The sequence below is a fragment of the Phasianus colchicus genome, chromosome 9 (genome assembly GCF_987193195.1).
Source record: "Phasianus colchicus chromosome 9, bPhaCol1.hap1.1, whole genome shotgun sequence".
NCBI classification, from domain to species: domain Eukaryota; kingdom Metazoa; phylum Chordata; class Aves; order Galliformes; family Phasianidae; genus Phasianus; species Phasianus colchicus.
The window spans coordinates 11,131,629-11,144,369 of NC_143444.1; the positions used below are offsets into that span (position 1 = coordinate 11,131,629).

The 12,741-nt window shown below is 41.3% G+C and overlaps 2 protein-coding genes across 2 annotated transcripts in view; one reads left to right on the plus strand and one right to left on the minus strand.

The window, feature by feature from the left end:
* ZBTB41 (zinc finger and BTB domain containing 41) overlaps positions 1–5,383 on the minus strand; it is a 46,161-nt gene extending 40,778 nt beyond the window's left edge. The window contains exon 1 of the mRNA XM_090146144.1: positions 5,281–5,383. The gene's annotated coding sequence lies outside the window, so the exon portion shown is untranslated. The remainder of the gene's footprint in view (positions 1–5,280) is intronic.
* CRB1 (crumbs cell polarity complex component 1) overlaps positions 1–12,741 on the plus strand; it is a 92,038-nt gene that overhangs the window by 9,812 nt on the left and 69,485 nt on the right. The window lies entirely within an intron of this gene.

Here is a 12,741-nt window from a genome sequence, read left to right on the forward strand (position 1 = left end):
TGCTATTTCTGTATTCAATTGGCTGATTCCAAAGAACACTGAATTTCCCAAAGAAAAAGTAGACATCCCAGACCTTCTGCCTTTGTCCGTGATAGTGAAGAAACAGATATGTTTAGGGGGAAGTCTTGAATAGGATTAAACATAAGAAAGGAATCTGATAGAGGAATCTGGATAGAAGTCTTTTCCTCAGGCTGACCTAGTGATCCAACACGCAGCGGAAAGAAGGAAGAGGTTGTAACTCTACACATGTAGCAGAATTTGACCAAATGAATCATTACAGTCTCCCAGCCATATAAGATCCTTCAGATATTCCACTTTGTCTGGCAAAACGCCTGATGACATCCACATGGGCACTTTCTGTTCTGCAAGCATTCTTGCTGCCCAGTGACCTGTGAAAATAGGTGACAGTGGACCTGCTGTATTCCCGACCTTCATCCCCGCCTCCCAGTCATCTTACTCCAGTAAGAGGTGCCTATGTTTTCAGTACTTCTCATATTCCACGTATAGCATCCAACAGAGCTGATTACAGTTCTGATTATTCTAGCTTAACTTTAAAAGCCTTCTGGCTTCTATGTAGATGCTGCTGTGCTGTCCAGTAGGTCCAGCATGGCTCTGCCTTACAGCACCAGGGATTTGTGGCTGCTGTCAAGAATGGTTTCATTTCAAGCTGACTGAGAACGATGTTCTTTGAGATACCTGAGATCATAAACAGCACTACATTATTTAATCTTCACTAAGGCTTAACTGGCTTGTGACAATGACTGGCTTTGTTCCTTATATCTCAGCTCTTAAATCTAACTTTGAGGGAAAAAACATCACTGCTACTAAAATCAAGAGGACACTGTTATTGCAATTCACAGGGATTTCTGTATAACATGCACAGCAACCAGTTGGAAACATGCTTGCATCCTGAGCTGCATCATTTCTTCTTTGGGTTTGTACAGAAACATGCTGTTCTAGCGGAAACCCACAGGATAACTTGCCAATGCTATTTAATTATGCCTCATTGAGACTTGTGGTGTCATCTTTATTACAGGCAGAAGAACTCTTTCCCTACTTTTATTAACTACAAACATCCAGGCAACTGAGTGACAGATTCTCCTGTCTTCTTCTAGCACTGCACATCTTTTATACTGCATCTCTGAATCAGGCTAAGGAATGCTGGTTCCTCATGGATGACTGCATCTTTTCTGCAATCACTCACGAGCACCAGCACTTCCATTAACCACAGGCATGAGGTTACGCATGCTTACAGTAAGTCTGGCTTCTGAAAAATAAGGGATTTTTAAAGAAATCATTACGGAAAGTGCACACTGAGCTTTCTGCTCTAGTTGATACTTCTTGAGGAAGTAGGTTGAACCAGATGACCTCCAGAAGTCCCCTCCAATCTCATCTGTTCCATGATTCTGTTCTGCAAAATGTTCTCAGTTTGTCTGAACCTGTTACTACAGTGCTTGTGTGGCAGTCATTTACGGGACTACATCAGAAAATGTGTCCAACCAATTCTGGAATGACAATTACCATTCAGTAATTAAGAGATTATTAGAGCTTGTAGGAAACGAGTTAGTGACCGAAAGATTGAGAGATGGAAAGTAAGAGGGGAAAAGAAGACTTCAGAGTTTATTTCAGATCCCAACTTTAAAAAAAAAAAAAAAATGCAAGAAAAATCAGTTACTAGCTTCATATAAACATCCCAGATCTCTGCTGTGTTACTGATCTAATACAGACTTGGAGAGCAACAGGAATACAAATGTACGCCTGAAAAAATCCCCACAATCAGAAACATACCCTGACATCAAGGCTGGAAGATTTGAGACAGGGAAAGCGCAGAACAGAGCAATGACTGTTCAGCTGCCCCAGGAACATCTGCAAAACTTGCCACTTGCCTTTTAAAAAAGTCTAGCGTTCTTCAGATCTTAACCTTGATGAGAGGTCCAGTGATTCAGCCTTTCATAGTGCAGTCATGCCCTATTCCAGCTATTACATGCCTCATTTCTGTTAATCTTCTCTAATTAGTTCTGCTTCTCAAGTGACATCTTGGAATCTTAATGTTTTCCTGTGCTAATAGCGAGAGCTTTGCTTTCATGTTCAAGGTTGGACTGCCATTTCACCCTGTAAAACTCATTTGTTCTCCCAGCACTTGCAGCTGTACATTGAGTTTTAGCTTAGACTCTCTCAAAAAATTCTTGCTGACTTTCAAGTTATTGAAGTTGTGAACACACCAAAAGCCAACACATTCAGTGTTCAAGTGAGGGCAGAGGAATAGGTTCCTTTCCTCTCCTTGCTAATGTGCTGAATTTTATTTTTTCCCCAAAAAGCACCTTCAGCCTTCTCCTCATGAGAAGTTTCATGTGTTTTACAAAGCATAAGCAGATTGAACGTCATTGCATCTAAACTGGCAGCATCTCAATTTTAGGGATGGAAAAGCTGAGTTAGAGAAAGGCAAGGCAAATAAGTCTCCTGCAGTGGGACAGCTGAGTACAGTCTCCCTGTTCCAGGCTCTACTAATGCAGACCTTACATTTTTCACTTCATGTCATACACATGTATGCCTATACATACAGAGGAAGGAAGACACTTTTCCAGATTTGTAAGGAGCCTGAGACATTCACAGCATATATATATATATATATATATATATATATATATAAAATAAAATGATTATTTATTCATTCTTACATTTAATACAGGCAAACCTAGAGTAGGTTTTTAGTTGCTAACTGGAAGGACTTCCTTTGTACATCACTTTATTTGATAACTTTCAGCCTTCTTCTACATAGGGATCAACACACTCTCTGTAGTCACTAACATGCCATCCTATAGTCTTTGCTCTGGGAGAACTAGGTGCAGCAATTTCTAGAGGCTCATGATGGCTGAGGTGTGAGCACTGGCAGGAGAAGGCTTCTGAGCCTTAGGCAAGATAAGCTCTTCTCCAGCTGTTGTTCTATTCAAGATAGCAGATGATTTTCAGGTTAAAGAAATTTGCATGGGCAAGGGGGAAAAGTCAACCTTCAGCAGCATGTAAGTTAGACTAAAAGCAGTGTAAACAGCTTACTTAGAGTGTTGCTTTTGCAGCCATAGTTAAATTTGTAATTCATCTCAATAAAGTCACACAAGGTTGATGTTTACAGATTTAAAGCTGTTACACATAGCAAATAGACAATACACGAATAGCATGACATTAAAACAGAAAGTTTTTCCATGACTATTTTCAGTTATTTCATAGGATACAAGTAAAAAAAATCTAACTATTCAACCTCTTCTCTTGAAATAAAATAACAACATGTATGTGAATGTGCTATTTAGGAAGTTCCGAGCATTTTCACCTTTAAATAGTTCACTCCTAACTCTTATATCTGAAGACAACACCCAAAATACTTTGAAGGGTTTGTAGTACATTATTCCCTGGAAGCTACTTAGGAGTTGTTTTTATGTTTTAAATCCCTTCAGTGGGATTTATAAAGACATTGAGAAATCACTAAAAAGCCTTTTTGTCCCCTCAGAACAGAAATGAGACAAAGCATGCACACACACACACACAGCCACACACACACACAGCAAATTCACAGGCTCACTGCGAGATCAGTGCTTAATTTGGAAACTGCTCTGAGGGTGAATAGCACCTCACCCTGAAAGTCTTTTGGAATTCCTGTTCCCTGGCTTCTGATGAAGTATGCTTGTTACAAATCAGTGCAGCACGTGCTCATATCAGAATGGCATCCTATTGATAGGGTATTAGGAACTGGGATGTGGTCTAGAAGACATGGGATAAGAATTAGGCAGGAAAGGCATCCTTGCAAACTGTTTTTGCAGTCTAACTGCAAGTGGTCAACCAGATACATTCATAGTGCAATAACCTAGAGAGCTCCACTTGCTTTTGCTCATGGTGGCAATGGTTTTATCACCTAAACATTTTCACTGTGGAGCACTGACTGCTTTCCCACCTTCAAAGCATCACCTGTATATATTTGCCTTGACACTGTCTTCGCATCGTCTTGATATTGTTCTGACACTTACAAAAACTCAATCACTGTAGCCAGCTGCCAAGACAAAGCAGAGAAGCATTAAGAAGATTGTTAAAGAACTGTGAAGGACAGCAGACTAGAGAAAACAAGACCTTGCTTTTTCAAATTCATATTCTGAGTAGGTTTTAATAAAAGCTGCTTTCTAAAAACTTCAGCCAAGGCTGGCAAAAACCAGCTCAAAGAGTGATGGACTCTGCAGCTGAAGTGCATGTGTTCCAGTGACAGCCCTCTCGGTGCTGAGTGCTGAGGTCTTTTGAGTAGCACTGCCTGGCAAGCACAGTGTGTTGAGCACTGCAAGATGTTGACATGAGGATCTCCCCAGAAACTAATTTGCAGCCTTTTTTTGGGACAGTCAGAAAAGAAAGGCGACAGAAGAAGAGAGCCTGGAACATTATAGCCCTCTGCTACAAATAAAGCAGAAATACACATTTTAATTTCACAACTTACACGAGCAGCCTAGAAAGAAAGCATCACCTAGCACTGATCTAACAAATGCTGAATATTGTGGTAGCAGGATAACAACATGCATGGAGTTAGGTTCAGTAAGTGTTACATGCTGAATAATCTAGGAGAGGAGAAGAAAAGCAATCTGCTTTTACTGAAACTACGTGCAAAGAAAAGAGAAAAAAAAATTGAAGGGCAGGCATACAACAAGCCCTCCAGTGTCTCAGTACCCAGTGTATCAGCATCTTTTGTACTCACAGATAAAGCCCTCAATGCTCACAGAAGGTAATGCTTAAGCTACACACCTAAAAAAAAAAAAAAAGTTATGTCACTATAGCAACTCCAAATACAGAGAATATTAACTGACTTCTGCCAGCTCACTCCAGAACAACACCACATACAGCTCAGCCACCACAGGCACGTGCAAAACACTAGTGCTCCTGAGTTGAGCATCAGAGCAATTTGTGAACTGCTTCAGAGGTAGTAGGGACATGCTTGAGGTACTTGTGATGGACTCTGCAGCTCAAGTTCAGGTGTTCCAGTGACAGCCCTCTCCGTGCTGAGAGCTCAGGTCCACATGTGTATTTGCTAAATAAAGCTTTGCATTTCAGCCATTTGACAAAATAACTACTGATAGGAATGGGAATTCTGATCACTAGGAATCACATTATTCCCCCCTTTAAAAATCTCTGCATAGGTGCAAATTTGATACTAATCCAAAGTCTTCACTCTTAGAAGAACAAAACCTAGGTAATATAAATATCACTTTATAAATCGATATTATACTTGTACGCATTCAGTTTGAACCTTACCTGAAAAGTGTAATGAAAGCATATCCAAGGCAAAGCAGAGCAGAGCTCAGCTCATCAACGGAGCAGACTGCATCACTCAGCAGGTGATGCACTACACTTCCTTGTGCTCAAGGAAGGACAGAGCTCTCTGTGTTCTGTTCCTTTATTACATCTTGCATTCTCACCTTAAGGTAACAAGGGAGGGAAAGCATCATTTCCTTTGCTGCAGAGCCCCAGGCCTTTACCAAAGAAGCACTGTGCCAGTCAGCCCAAGTGAAACAGAAGCAGCCATGTGTAAAGAATAGAACTAAAACCCCAAGGACAGCAATACTGGCAGCTAGGCACTGACTTCTTAGAGCATTGGTGCTTTACCAAAGCCTCCCAATCTGCAGGACTAGCCTGACAATGGATGCCTAAATGATCTGATACAGGATTATGCTCCAGAGCCAGAAGAAAGCTCAGCCTCCACCTCATTAGCTCCCTAAGGAACCAAGGAGGAGCAAGGGACTGAAGGTGCTAATTTGTAATCTACTGACTGCCCTGCAGCTGTCCCCAACAGGAACCTGCCCTACCTGCCCTACCTTGCTTGGGAACTAAGCTTTCTTTTTCTCAAATGTAATTCATGATTGCTGTACATGGAAAATACAGCAACTACTGCATCAAACTATAGCAGGAATATTTAATGTTGCAGGATAAGGGGAATGCTAATACGAGGTACTTTCAACAGAATTTACAGAAATAAACCTCTTCCAGTCAACAAATACAATTTCTGTTGATAGTAGATGACAGAAACAAATCAACACATGTACTTACAGTCATACCATGCTAAGAGTAAACTAGGCATGCACCTCTACAAGCTGATGATCATGTTTGTGCTCATCTGCCACAGCTGCCAGCAATTTTGTGGCTATTTGCATATGTTCAAACACAATGAGTAAAGCACAGGTCAGACAAAAACAGAGCAGAGGCAAAATTAGTCTAAATAGTTATTAGCAAGAACAACATTCTTCCATTTACCCAGAGATAAAATTCAGCTTGAAATGCAGTTATTCACTTAGGTAAGTGAACAAGATGACTTAACTAAGCATGTATCCAATTAAGAAATATGGCACAGAGGAGGCAGCTCCACACAAACACAGCCACTTTTGAACTATATGATCCATAGTCTATATGGATGGTGATGGTCCAGCTGCCCTGGCAAGTTGAAGGATAAATGTTTTAGTGCTTCCTTCCTATCATGTTATGCTTATGAATTCCCTTGATTAGTAATGGAAAGACATTTGTTTCAGTAGGCTACCATGGTCCAATCAATATCAAAGTGTCTTGAAAAGACACCACAGTTGACCCTCTAATTAATATATTTTATTCATTTTAAATGAGACACAGTTTTAGGAGCTCAGTACCAGTGCCTTTTTCTGTTCAAGGCTATCCATAATTAATAATCTCTTTGACCAAAGGAAATGAATCCTAAGAGAAAATGGCTTTTGAGAATTCCCAGGTGCCAAGTACTGAGAATTCCTTTCCAATCTGTTCTGCAGCCTCTAAGCACAGTATGCTGTATGGTGCCCTTTGGGATCATAAAGCAAGGCCTGCCATGGAGCTCTCTGCCAAAAATGCTCCCGGTGAGGGCAGATATCCAGTCACTAAATATTTAATAACAATTATTGCCATCAAATTTGTCATGTTTTTCTTTTTTTCTGGGCAGGTCTTTTATTCTAAAACAACACCACATTAGGTTTGTTTAAACAATTTGCCTTTTAGTGATATTCCTCCAATACAAGGGGCTTATTGCTTAGATCTCCCCACAGAAGGCTCCTGGGTATACCCTGGCATTGATTAATCTTCTGTTTTTCCTTACCTTTACAATGCAGCATCTTGCAAAGGTTTCAGAGAAAGACATCCCTAATTGCTGGGAAGATTTTCAATTCCTATCCTTGCTACTGCTCTGGCTCGCGCTCCTCCTGTGCATGTAAACTGTGAGCCCCTGCAGTCAGACTTCCAGCAGGGAAAGTAAGCTTGGGGCTCAGCAGGCAACAAGTGGCAGAAAACATCTGTATCTATATTGTCTGTTATCGTGTAGGAGTCGAGCCAGGAGAACTGTCTTCTCAGTGGTGTATCTGAAGTGACATACACAGCCATGAACTCTGAGATAATATCAGGTGACTCAGCCAGGCAGGCAAGTGCTACTGCACAGAAACAAGCCAGAGCTGATGAGAGCAGAGGCCCCGACTGGCCTGGCAGTGGCACAAGCTCAGTGCACTTCACTGTGGACACCACGACACAGAACAGTCGTCATGCTCTGCTCTGAAGTGAAAGGAAGAATAATGAGCTGCACAAATAGCCATGTGATAAAGCCAGCTCTTTATCTGTATGGGATAGTAGATGTCAAACCAGGGACTTCAGCCTAGTAAGAATTCTAATTTTCCTCGCAGCCTCCAAAGTCTCATGCATCTCTCTGCAGGAAAGCAGTTCCTGTTCTTCCTCAACCACAATATGAGTTTTATTTAATTTATATCATTCATTTTTTTAATGTAGTTTGTTCACACTGCCTTGCTATCAGCTCCTCTTAAGACCTGGCTCTCAAGGAAGAGCCTGGCCAGAACTCTCTAGAACCATAGTATGAACAAGAGAGGGTGGCAGCGTTTAGAGAAAGCTGGAACAACAGCCCTTCAGACTACACAGTGTGCTGGGGGTCTACATACAGTTTTACCCTTAATCAGCAAACAGTTCTTGAAATCAGAGAGGAAACCATGGTAGTCTGCACAGCTAAACTAAACTGAACTTTCATTTCATGTAGCTCCCAGCCTTCTTAAGATCTGTTTCTGAACCTACTTTGGAATTGAAATATTCGTTCCTTGTATAAAGCCATGAACCAAATCCTTCTTCTGTTACAAGTCAGAAGACCTTCAGGATGCCACAGCATGTCTGCAGCCTGTTGCTCTTGCAGGCAAGAGAAGTGACCATGATGCAGCACCCACGGTGGAACTTCATCACTATGTGAAAACTGTAGCATTCTCACTCACTGGAAGCCTCCTTATAGCATCTTTCACTTGGGTCTGTGACTGAGTTTTACCTGTGAGAGGTCAGTGAGGGCAACTGGTGCAGATGATGGCCCCATTGTTGTTCTTCACCAATCTCAGTGTTGTGGCTTTGGCTCCACCACTTGCAACCCTCAGCACCAGAGCTCTGCAGAAGCAGAGTAGGTGGAGCCTCTGGTTGCCCCCTTTACACATCTGGCTCTAGCCTGGTCAGCAGTACAGGAGCTCCCACTTTCCCCACACAGTTTCTAAATCCCTGTTGGTGATGAACTCACAAAGGGAAGAAATCATAGCTGATTTCTGAGCCAAAGAGTTATTCAGTAAATAACAGAGAGGGCAGGAACATGATCTCCTCCATGAAGTTCACCACTCTGAAAAAGAAGGACCTATTTCCCTGTGCTCTGTATTGAAATCACAGTGCACTATATATCTAGCAAAACAATGTCAATCTGCCACAGGGCTGATTGTTTTTTTAAAGTCTGGCCAGACTGGAGAAGCAGCATTGTGATTTTGATTCAAGAGTACTGTTACATTGTATGAAACAAATTGTGTGAGAAAAGGACTGTGCACACAGGGAGCTCAGAGGGACAGCACACACAGTCAGAGCTGATCTTGCTGTTCTGCTGCATTTTGCTGGCTTCAGCAAAGTTTAGTCCTCAGCTGTGTTACTGAGAACCTACTGGAGGCGATCCCAGCATCCGCACACATCACTACGCAGCTTTGCACTTACAAACTTTAAATCATTTGCTTCCTTACAGACTTCAAAGCGGAGCACAGTAAGCCAGCTGGAGAAAGGAACAGATCTATGAAAGCCTTATGCATCTTGTCATGGTTTTTGCCCCTGTTCTAGTGCATGTTAAAAAACATCATTTTCTAAATATGCATTTTGTTGCTGGAGGTTTGGCTGTGCAGAGAGGATATGGCGTGTCTGATATAATGTGCCTTGATGGCATCTCCTGGTTATCAGCTGCTATAAGACAAGTGCTTATGGAGACCATGTTGAACTGGGAATCGTCAGCATATGCCTATGTGACACAGCTGACCACACCATCTTCCCCGCGATTTATCACCATTGTATATTTGACCAATGAGCTTATACATGTCTTCTTGAAGCCAAAATTTAACCAGGATGTAAAGAAATGAAAATCTAAGAATTGGTGACTAACAAAGTGAATGTGAAAATGTTACTTGCATGAAAAGAAATTCTTGCCCTATGTTACAGATTGTTCTGATGCATTTCTAACACCAAGGGCTTTAAACACATCTAATTTTGATGTGGAAAAAGAAATCATACCTGCATCACCGTTACAAACATTTGCAGTCACTTTTTAAAATCACAGCACCTGTATGTGTTAATGTGCATCAAAATCACTGCTGTATGCATTTCTCATATTTAAAAAAAATAATAAGAGGCAGTGGAGTGGATAGTAGAATCAAAGGTAAAGAAGATGCCTCCTGGTGGCTTTCAAAAGCAAACACACAGGGACAGAATTTGAACCTGAAGTCAATTTTGCACTCTGTGTTTTGCAGGGAAACATGACCATGCTTCCTGCAGCCCCCCTGGGTTCAGGCACCGTTTCCCTTCTTAGTCTGCTACATGCTTGCTTCCAAGGTGTATGCTTTTGCCTTCTTTTTTTTTGGAAAGCTGTGAATGCAGGTGGTACCTCCCCAACTACAAGCATTGCTCTCATTTTTCTCTGGTTCACAAGACAAGTTTGGAAACATATGGCTTTGTATCCTGAGCCATATGCTAAGGATGTCCCCAGCTTTATGGAAGATCCAAAAGCACTGCAGGCAGGAAAGGCACTGATTGCATCCTTAGCACCTAGTTAAAATTGTTTTAGATTTTGAGCACACCTGATTATCTCTGTTTTTTGCCTCTGAAGAAATAATAGAAAAGCTGATCTGAAGCTGGCTGCTGGATTCCCTCCATCAGGTACTGCAGTTGTTCATCACCTGCCCACATATCCCCATGCCCCTGCGAGAAGGAATCCAGCGCTATTGTGTTAAGAATAAATTCTGCTACATGAATTAAACTAAAAATTATTTTCATCACTTGGCCACAGCCTCGAATTGCACTCCCATCTTTACTCTTCTCCAGATTTAGCAGATAAGGACTTGCAGACACACTTTGAAACCATGAAAGAGGAATGTTATATTCAACAGTGTATACAGCAGCAGAGATTGCACAGCAGCAATAAACTCAGTTTCTAATCAATGCTAACATCATTTAGGATAGAAGTGAAGGGGGGCTTTGAGAAGAAAGCATTTACCTCATTTTGGAGATGATTCGTTTGCCTGTTGCTGACAACAGAGCTCGCCAGCTAACGGGCTGCAGCCACCCCTCTCTCACACTAGCTGGACAGTGTGCCAAGCGAGTGCCTTTGAGAGAGCACACCTTGCTGTGGCAGTACAGCCTGCTAGAACGTACATCAAACAGACAAGCAAGTCTGGGCTGGCACAACGAGAACAAGATGGCAAGGGAAAATGACAGCAAATGGTAGCATCCTTTGTTCCTGGGGAGCAGCACAAGTCAGCATGAGCTTGCAGAAATGATCAGCACAGAGACACTCATGTAATAACATGCACTGTAATTTGAATCACAAATAGCTTCAATCTTAAAGTGCTTCCTAAACAACATTTTAAAATAGGCATAAGAATAATGACTGAATAGCATTACAATATGGAATACTTCTCCTTCAGATATGTTATTAATTTACTTTTCTTGGGTTTTGGATACAAATGTACCTGAAATATTTTCAATATAAAATAGAACATTTCAATTAACTGCCCTTTTTCTTTTGTGCCTGTGTGCGGTGGCGGTTACTATGGCTATAACTATGATTCAAGATTTAAAGCCTGAAAGCGGTTTCTATAACAACATGCTAGGACATTTTGGACACACAGCTGAAGTTAGGGATTCAGGATTAACTCTTTATGACCACAGTGACAAGCTCCTGCTTGTTTGTTACAGGTTCCCTCCTACTTTCCCAAGGTACACTTTCTCACTGAGCAGAAGGAGCCATAATTCCAACCATGGATAGCACGGGGCAGGTCCTAGAGAGTGGCATTTCCATCCCCAATGAAATTTACAAGGAGAATCAGCATCACGGTATCTAAAAGCTGCTCACTGCTTTCAATAATTAGGACAGCAGACAAGCATATTGGGAGATGGGCTGCATAGGGATGAAATAGTGTCAGCGCAACGTTTTGGAAGTTTGAGATTTCAGTTTGTAAATCAGAACTGCATGGGGAAAAAAAAAAAAAAGATCTACTCACAATCTTGATGGAAATGCTATTTTGAGGGCTAAGACAGCCCTTTACTTAGCAATGCTTAATCCAGAATGGCATGTTTTTATGTCCTTTTCTTCAACATTTGCCAAATGCTGATTCTTGAATGGCATCTCTGCTTTTCAGTCTACAATGAAGGTATCTGAACCCAAACTCTTACTCCTTAGATTATGCAGATGCATTCACCTCATCGTTAGTTCTTCAAGATTTAATATATATGCGTATCCACAATTTTCTGAAACTATCCTTGCAAGGAAGTTATTGCCATTGGGAACTGTATTTTCCATGTTACAGTGCATTGTATGTAAACAAAGATATGCTGAGTTATACTAGAGCCAAGTGCTATTCTATGCAGCACTCAATGCTGTGTGACACGTTTGAATATTTCTAGTTACATGCCAACTACTTCAACACCACACTGAAGTTGCAGATCTTTCATCAACAGATTAGTTTTAAAATCTCAAGGACAAATTTTAAACAAGAAAACAATACAAACATGTCATCCAGACGTCGAGCTATCTGAGCCCTTGCTACCCTCATGTTATATTCAAAAGTTCTTTTTAAAAAACAGTCCTCCTCAAAGCCCAAAGCACAGTAAAACTATTGTTGTTGATGACTCTGGACATCAAGAAGTTAGCATCTCCTCATAGTATTTTTGTTTTCCTCCTTAGAAAATTGACTGCCTCTGTTAAGAAGCTCAGAAAAATCTCTGCAGCGTATGCAAAAAAAGGCCCTGAAGCTGTTAGTGCTGAGAGCCTCTGTATGGCTTAGAGTCCTCCCTTCAGGGAAGAAAAGGCACATTTGAAGAACAGCCTTGTGAATCACAAGGAGCCCCCAGGCATGATGAGATGATTAGTGATGATTAGCAAAGTGCAGGCATAACCGCACTGAAGTGAACCCAAATTCATACCAGTGTGATTGGTGGTGATTGAAATCTGATTTTAAATGACACTGCTGATTAACATATTTCACCAACTTGTGGGAAGAGTCACTTGCAGGAAGAACAGATCTTTGCTGAAAGACATTTCTGCCAAAAACAGCCCAACACAGTTTGCAAGGTTTTGTTGGTGCAGACTGGATGGCTGATTGCTAATCTGATTCACAGAATGGGGGAAACTGGTGATTTACTTTAAATTGCACCAATTTAAGAAAG